Raw genomic sequence first — 7528 nt, 5'->3', positions numbered from 1 at the left:
TTTTTTGACGTTTTTATTTTTGTCTCACTGTCATGCTAGGGGTGTGCTGCGAGAAGCGATATCCAAAAATGTCGCTAGGTGGTGCTGTAAAGTGATTGAGAGACAGGGATGCCAAGTGATTTTTTCAAATATCTTCACATGTTACGTAAAAATGTCTTCAAATGTCTTCACAATCACATCGAAGGAAACTTAAATTCATAACATATTTTTGAACAAAGTTTGATAGCTTATTCAATGTTTATTCTAATTGGCATTGTGTTGTATTCTTTAGTCCAAGATAAAAACGGCTTCTATATTACTATAGGAGTTCTTTATTCTATGACTTCCAAATACAGAATGAATCGAAAAGTTCATTCGTTTGTTCTCTGTTTTTGAGCGGCTTTAAACTTTACAGTTCATTTGCCTCTAGGGGGCTGTCCCCATACCACGTGGACAACTTCAGAGGGGTAGGGGTTTTTTTTGGCAGACTTATCTCACTTCTTAACGAGGCGAACCTAGCCAGAATTTTCACCTGCCCCCGGGCTTCAGATTACCAAAGGGGGACTAGGCTCTGCGGAATGCACGTATCTGCATGCTCGTGCTGTTTCAGTCCTGACCGAGAAATTGTCGGACAATCGCGCAGGTGCTAAGGATGACCGACTTTTGGATGCCGGCCAATTCCTTCTCCATGTTCAACACCTTTAGCGCTTCCAGAAGTGTCTTCGGGACAATTCCAGTTCCAGAGAGAACGACTGGAACAATTCTTGGGACCTCCCTTAGCCCCCACAGTTCCTTGAGCTCCACGGCCAATGGTCGGTACTTGCAGATTTTGCGACCGTGGGTCTCCTCCAGATTCTGGTTCAGTGGAATAGCGACATCGATGATGGTGACTTTGCGGTCGCTCTTGTCGTAAACCATTATATCTGGGCGGTTGTGGTGGATCGAGAGGTCGGTCAGAACAGTGCGATCCCAGTACAGCTTGAAACGGTCATTTTCCAGGACAGGTGCAGGCAGGTACCGGTAGTTTGGTACGTTGTCTTCCAGTAGAGCACATTGGAGCGCCAGTTGTCGATGAACAATACGGGCCACGTTGTTGTGGCGCTCGGTGTAGGCTGCGTTGGCCAAAACGGGACAACCTCCCATAATGTGCTCTATGTTTTCACCTGGTTGATGGCACATCCGGCAAATGTCATCAACGTCTTGATGCCAGACGTACCGCCTGCAGTTTCTCGTCGGCATTATCCTGTCCTGGATGGCTATCATGTCGGCTTCTACTACTGAAGAGAGTTCACCACGCGATAGCCACAGATTAGATGCGGCCTTGTCGACGTGTGGCCGGTCCAGTTGATGGGGGTGGGCACCATGCACTGCCTTCTGCTTCCAAGCTGCAATCTGCTCCTCCACTGTCTGCAGATTGCAGTTGACGCCAAGTGCAGAGCGCTGTATCCTCTGTCAGCGGCGCAGACAGCCCGGTATAGCGCGTTTTTTTTTGGCGCGTTCTACGAAGTACTCGCGCAGTTGTCGTACCTGGGCAACACACAGTGCAGAAATGTCGACGATTCCAAGTCCCCCTTCTTTGCGTGGTAGTGAAACTCTCTCCAGTGCCGATTGAGGATGGTGCATTCCGGCCTCTTTGAATGCTTTCCTCATCCTCCTAGGTCAGTTTTGCTCCATTTGACTACACCAAAACTGAAGGACAGCAGGGGAACCGCGAATGTGTTGATCGCGCGTACCTTGTTCCCCGCGTTGAGGAAAGTCCTCAGGACACAGTTCACTCGACTCAAGAACTTGTCTCGCAGCTCCGTCTTGATGTCGGAGTGGTGAATCCCGGTGAGCTGTCGGAATCCAAGGTATTTGTAGGATTCGCCACGAACCATGTCTTGTATAAACTCGCCGTCATAGACCTCGTAGCCTCCGGATTCGGTAAGTTGTCCCTTCAGCAGGTGGACACAGCGGCACTTGTCGAGGCCGAACTCCATGCAGATGTCCCTGTTTATATCTTCGACAACCCGGATAGCTACACCTAGACGCTGACGTGAATCAGCGTAGACCTTGAGATCGTCCATGTAGAAGGTATGGGTCACTTCTTCGTTGGCGTCGTCCCAATACCTTAACTTATAGCCATGACCGTTCCTATTGAGCGTCCTACTGAGGGGGTTCAGTGCCAGACAAAACCAAAGCGGGCTGAGTCGCCTTGGAATATCCCCCTCTTTATCTGCAGCGTTCTGGACTGCAACACATTTTCCCATTACTAAGGTGCAGAGACGTCTCCACTGCCTCATCGCATGCTGCAGGAACCTAACGACGACGGGATCAATTTTGTAGAGCTCCAATACCCGGACGAGAAACGAGTGAGGTATGGAGTCATAAGCCTTCCTGTAATCGATATAGGCCATACTTAGGTTCCGCTGGTTACAAACCGCCTGGCCGACTATGGCTGCGTCGATGATGGCCTGGTCTTTGCAGCCATGCGTATTTTTTCTGCATCCTTTATGCTCTTCTGCGATGATATGGTGTTGTTCGCAGTGGGCAGAAACTTTGGCGGTTATGATGCTGCCTAATATCTTGTACAGAATCGATAGGCACGTTATCGGTCTGTACTTTGATGAATTCAATGTGTTGCTGTCTTTCGGGAGGAGGAATGTGACGCCACGGGTGGCGAATTCAGGGAGGTTGTGTGGGTCACGTAGCACCTTGTTGAAGCACTCAGCTATCTTTTGATGTGTAACGGTCAGCTTCTTGTGCCAGAAGTTCTGAACACCATCGGGGCCCGGTGCTGCCCAGTTCCTCAGGTACCGCGAGGCTTCGCGTACATCGTTTTCTTCGACGATGATAGCTGGCATCTCTCCAATTTCACCACAACTCTCCTCCTCCCATCTCAACCATATTTGCCCGTCGCGATGTTGTACTGGGGTTTCCCAAATACCAGCCCAGAAGTTCGTCACATCGCTAATATCTGGCAAACCTTCGCGGTAGTCGGGCTTCTCGTCGCTAATGTGGTCGTAGAACGCTTTCTCGTTATCTCTGAACATCCGATTTTGTTCCTAGCGCTTTGCAGAGTTAGAGTAACGTTTCAGCCGTTTTGTAAGGACGCTAAATTGCTGTACTAGTGTGTCGAGTTTTGCCGTCAGCTGGTGAGTTCCCAGCTGGCAAAGTTCAGTAGGCCGCACTATCACAGCAACTTGGCGACATAATTTCGCCGATCTGCTGCCTCTTTTGTACGCCATCTGTCTTCCAATTGCGGCGCGCTTGTTTAGGATCCGTTGCTCCAATCTCCTTCGCCACGGAGGCTCACGCCTTTCACGGAGATGTTGGAGCAGTCCACCTCTTGGCCTTATCTTCTTCTTCTTCTTCTTCTTCTTCTTCTTCTTCTTCTTCAATGGCACTAACGTTCCTAGAGGAACTTCGCCGTCTCAACGTAGTATTACTTGCGTCATTTTTATTAGTACTTAGTTGAGATTTCTATGCCAAATAACACGCCTTGAATGCATTCTGAGTGGCAAGCTCTAGAATACGCGTGATTACAGTGCAAGTCGGAGGAAATTTCTTTGACGAAAAATTCCCCCGACCAGAACGGGAATCGAACCCGAACACCCGGCATGTTAGTTATGACGCTAACCGTTCATGAGCTTTACTGCACTTGTCAGCCTGCGGGAACGCTGCTACTTCGGGATTCTGGGCGCGACAATGGGTCTGTGTCGCGGAACTGTGAGATCGCCTCGTCGTAGTGGAAGACCAGATCGCGTAGTAGTTGTTGATCTGGCTGTGGGTCTTCCGGCTCAGGGGGTTGTTATGCTGTGGCCTCCACTGGTGCTGATTCGCGTGCCCCACTCGCGAATGAATTGCTCAGCCGTACTGAACTTCGTCTCGACACATCACTTGCTCTGTTCGTTCTGAAGCTTAGTTCTCTCTGCACCTGCTGCTTGATCTCGTCGATTTGCGTTTGGGAGAGCATGTTGTTGCGTACTATCGCTCTACGCCTCGCGTTCATCGCGTTCTGATCAAGCCTCCCGACGAACTCTGGATACGCTTCCTCGAACATTATTAGTATTCGAGGGCAACCGCTCATGTCCGTCTCCAAAGCAGTGCAGATGTAATAGGCGCGGATCACGAATTCGTTCATCCGTCGCCTAGTGGTACCCACAAGTGTGGACGACTGTCGTCTGGCAGTCGCAACACGTCTCGTAGGCGCAGCGTTTCTTGGGTGATGTCGATGGCTGCTGTTTCCGTGTGGCGGTAGCTCTTCGGGTTGAACCCGGCTGGTGGGCCGCTCTTGCCCCTCGCCCTCCAGCCGCTGGCCGCTCGCTCTTACGTCCGTTCCAGGACCAGCTCCGGTTCGGGGACCCTCCTCGGGCGATCGCATTCTAACTATTCTTCGTGAACGTAGCTCCATTTTCTGGGTGTATCTCCTTTGCCCGGGAGACAGCGGGTTGGCAAGGTATATTAGAGTCCCACCTTGCCAGAGGAACCTTTTCGGGGCGCCGCCCCTAACATGGAGACAGACGCACCCCTAAACCTCCAATGACCCGGGAGGCCTTCCCCGGGAGAGATATAGCGCTCTGACTCGCTCGCACCCCCTCACTTAGCCACTTTCGACACCCGTTCTCGAAGCCAAGACCAGGTGTGTGTTTCCAGTTCACGCCCGATCTAAAAATGTCGTCATATGATCTTCGTGGAGGCGTGGGACAGGAACATTTGAGACCAACAGGTAGGCTCCTACCCTAGTGTTGATCCCCATTTGAGAACCTAGTTTTTTTTTCACTTAAATTCTTTTTATTTCTTAGTTTGGTTTACATTATAATATAATACTACATTTCAAGTGATCAACCTAGGGTTCTACATCTTTAAGTTGAGGGGTAGGGGTTACGAAAATGTTCACGCTTGTCCACGGTCAGGGCGGAGGGGTTTAAATAATGTCCACGTGGAATCTGTAAATATTTTTTATGTAAAACATTCATGTTTATAGTCAAAATTGAATGAGATCTGTTCTGTATTTACAAGATTTTTAAAACTATACGCCCAACCTGAGAATTATGTACTCATCAATAAAAATACTAAGTTGCCTGAGAGTGCTGCCTGGTCCAACATCCATATTTTTTCATAAAACTGAACTTCTTCCCTGAAATGTATATTCTGAAAGAAACGCACATGAACTTGGAATAATTTATTCCAATCGGTAATAGAGGCTAGGATTGGGCGATCTTGGATCGATATTTAGAAGATCGATCTTTTCCTCTCCGATTTCCGATTTTTCGGATCGATTCTTTGTACTCCATAAAATCGCGAAAATCGATCTTTTCTTTTCGATCTTTCCGATCTTTTTCCGTAGATTTTTTTGTGAGAAAAATGTTTTTCATTGAACATTGATTTTAATCTTACCAAAAACCACCTGACAAATTTTATAAACACTGGATCATTTTCAAGGTTTTCAAAGTAATGATCGTAAGTGTAGAAGAAGCAGTTTTGTAAGTTTGATTATTACAGAATAGTTGGTCAAAAGTTATATTTACACAAACACATTTACTAGGCAGACATTGAAAATTGTGACGAAATTGGATGATGACATTAGGTCCTGCCGAAACTTTCTGTTCTAGAACTGGGCTACTGTTAGGATTTCGACTAACTAATACGTCTGGGACGTATGGCACGGTTGGATTTTATGGGAGTTCTGGACGAATATCAATTGTTGAATTTCTAATAACAATTTTCAATTAATTTATTGAATTAAATGATTTCGTGACGGTACAAGATGGATGCCCTGAAAATGAATTTTTTTTGTAACCTTCATGTTTAGAATCAAAATAAAATGCCTTTGATGTTTAATAATAAATAATAAATGAATAAATAAATAACAAATAAATGAATAGGAAAAAAGGCATTCGATTTCCCAAAGATCGATTCTTTGGGACCGATTTAATCAGTGAATCGTTCCCCACGCCGTTTAGAAAATCGATCCGTCAAGATCGATCTTTTTCTAAAGATTGTCCAATCCTGGTAGAGGCCCATGGATTCCGTCAGGACAAAGACTCCCAAAGACACAAAAAATGTTGGAATCTTTGCAGTATTGATAATCACGACCTCAGTGCGGGTTTCGATTCAGCTTGCGCTTTTGATGACAAAACTGCTTTGTTTCTATTTTTCGAAATCTCTACAGGTTTTCCGAAAATTGAAACGAACAAAAAAATCTTCCATATTTGCAATGGCTTAGTGTACGTAGTGTAGATTAAAAGAACGTATCCGATGTTTGGAAAAATGGAAGACAAACCACAAAATATCAAATATCACAAGTATCTAATCTCTCTCTAGAGATGCAAAACGAGTTCATTGAAATCCTGATGGGTCATGTAGAGTAGGAAATAGTTTTGTATAATAGATCATCGAAACAATAAGGGATTATGTTCGACAGTTGCATCGCACAATTATCGAATATTTGAAATTATCCCGCACGTCAAGATTGAAAATGCTATGGTCTCTGTAAAACAATTTTTGTTTAGATGGGAAATTAGACTGCTGATTTGTGTAACGACCTCCTTCATCAACTGTCGTTTTTTGCGTCTTCTCCAAGATCCATTTGACGAGAACCCACTATCTCTCTATGGAGCTCTGAGGTTTTGTTACGACAGTAATCTTCGAGCATGGGGGTCTTCGTAGCCACTTGGTTACGCGTTCGCTTACTAAGCGATCGGTCGTGAGTTCAAACTCAGGGCCCTCAATTGACCATCTTTGTGTTGTTATAGAATAACTACGTCCACGCAAACATCATCAGCGATGGAAATCGATCCACGGTCGAAATTAGATCGATTCATCCATACAACTGCTCTGCTCTGCAAGAAACATCGGGCTGCTGTTCTATAAATAACCCAACAATGATCAATATAAACTGTCTCCGCTGTCCGCTCTGCTGAACAATGGAAGAACAGAAAGAATACCTTTACGCCGAAATGGCTACTACTGTGTAATTTACCATAATGTAATGGAACAGAAAACTTAACGCCTAAATGGCTACTAATAACTACTGTGTAATTTACAGTTATAGAAACATAAACATATGTACATGTACACGATTGAAGCCCGGCTCTGTTACAGCTAAAAATGCTAATGAGCCTAATAAATAAATAAATAAATGGGATAAAAAAAAAATCTTCGAGCACCACAATCACGTTCTTCACGGCATACAATTCCATCGCCTTCAATTCATTCCATTTGAATATGGCGTCGATTGCTTACGAAATTCTGCTTTTTAACTGGTCCAGGACCAGTGAATCCATATAAATATAATATGGATAATATGAATAAAAAACAGGAAGTGGGTTATATCTATGGTATAACCGCAAGGGTGACGTAGGACTATCGTTGATTTAGAGATCATTTGTTTGAAGTTGAATCTGAATCCATTCTGAATGAATGAATAAATGAATATTTGGGGGACTTCGAAAACGAGAGCGTTACGTTGGAGGCACAAGGTTTTATGCATCCAATATAGGATACGAAAAACCTTGTTCTGAAGAATAATCTTCAGAAGCTAACCTGCTAACTGTACTTGATTGAC

This window comes from Toxorhynchites rutilus, chromosome 3 (genome assembly GCF_029784135.1).
Source record: "Toxorhynchites rutilus septentrionalis strain SRP chromosome 3, ASM2978413v1, whole genome shotgun sequence".
NCBI lineage: Eukaryota > Metazoa > Arthropoda > Insecta > Diptera > Culicidae > Toxorhynchites > Toxorhynchites rutilus.
The sequence above is the reverse complement of the archived record's forward strand: the minus strand, read 5'-3'. Positions refer to the sequence as shown.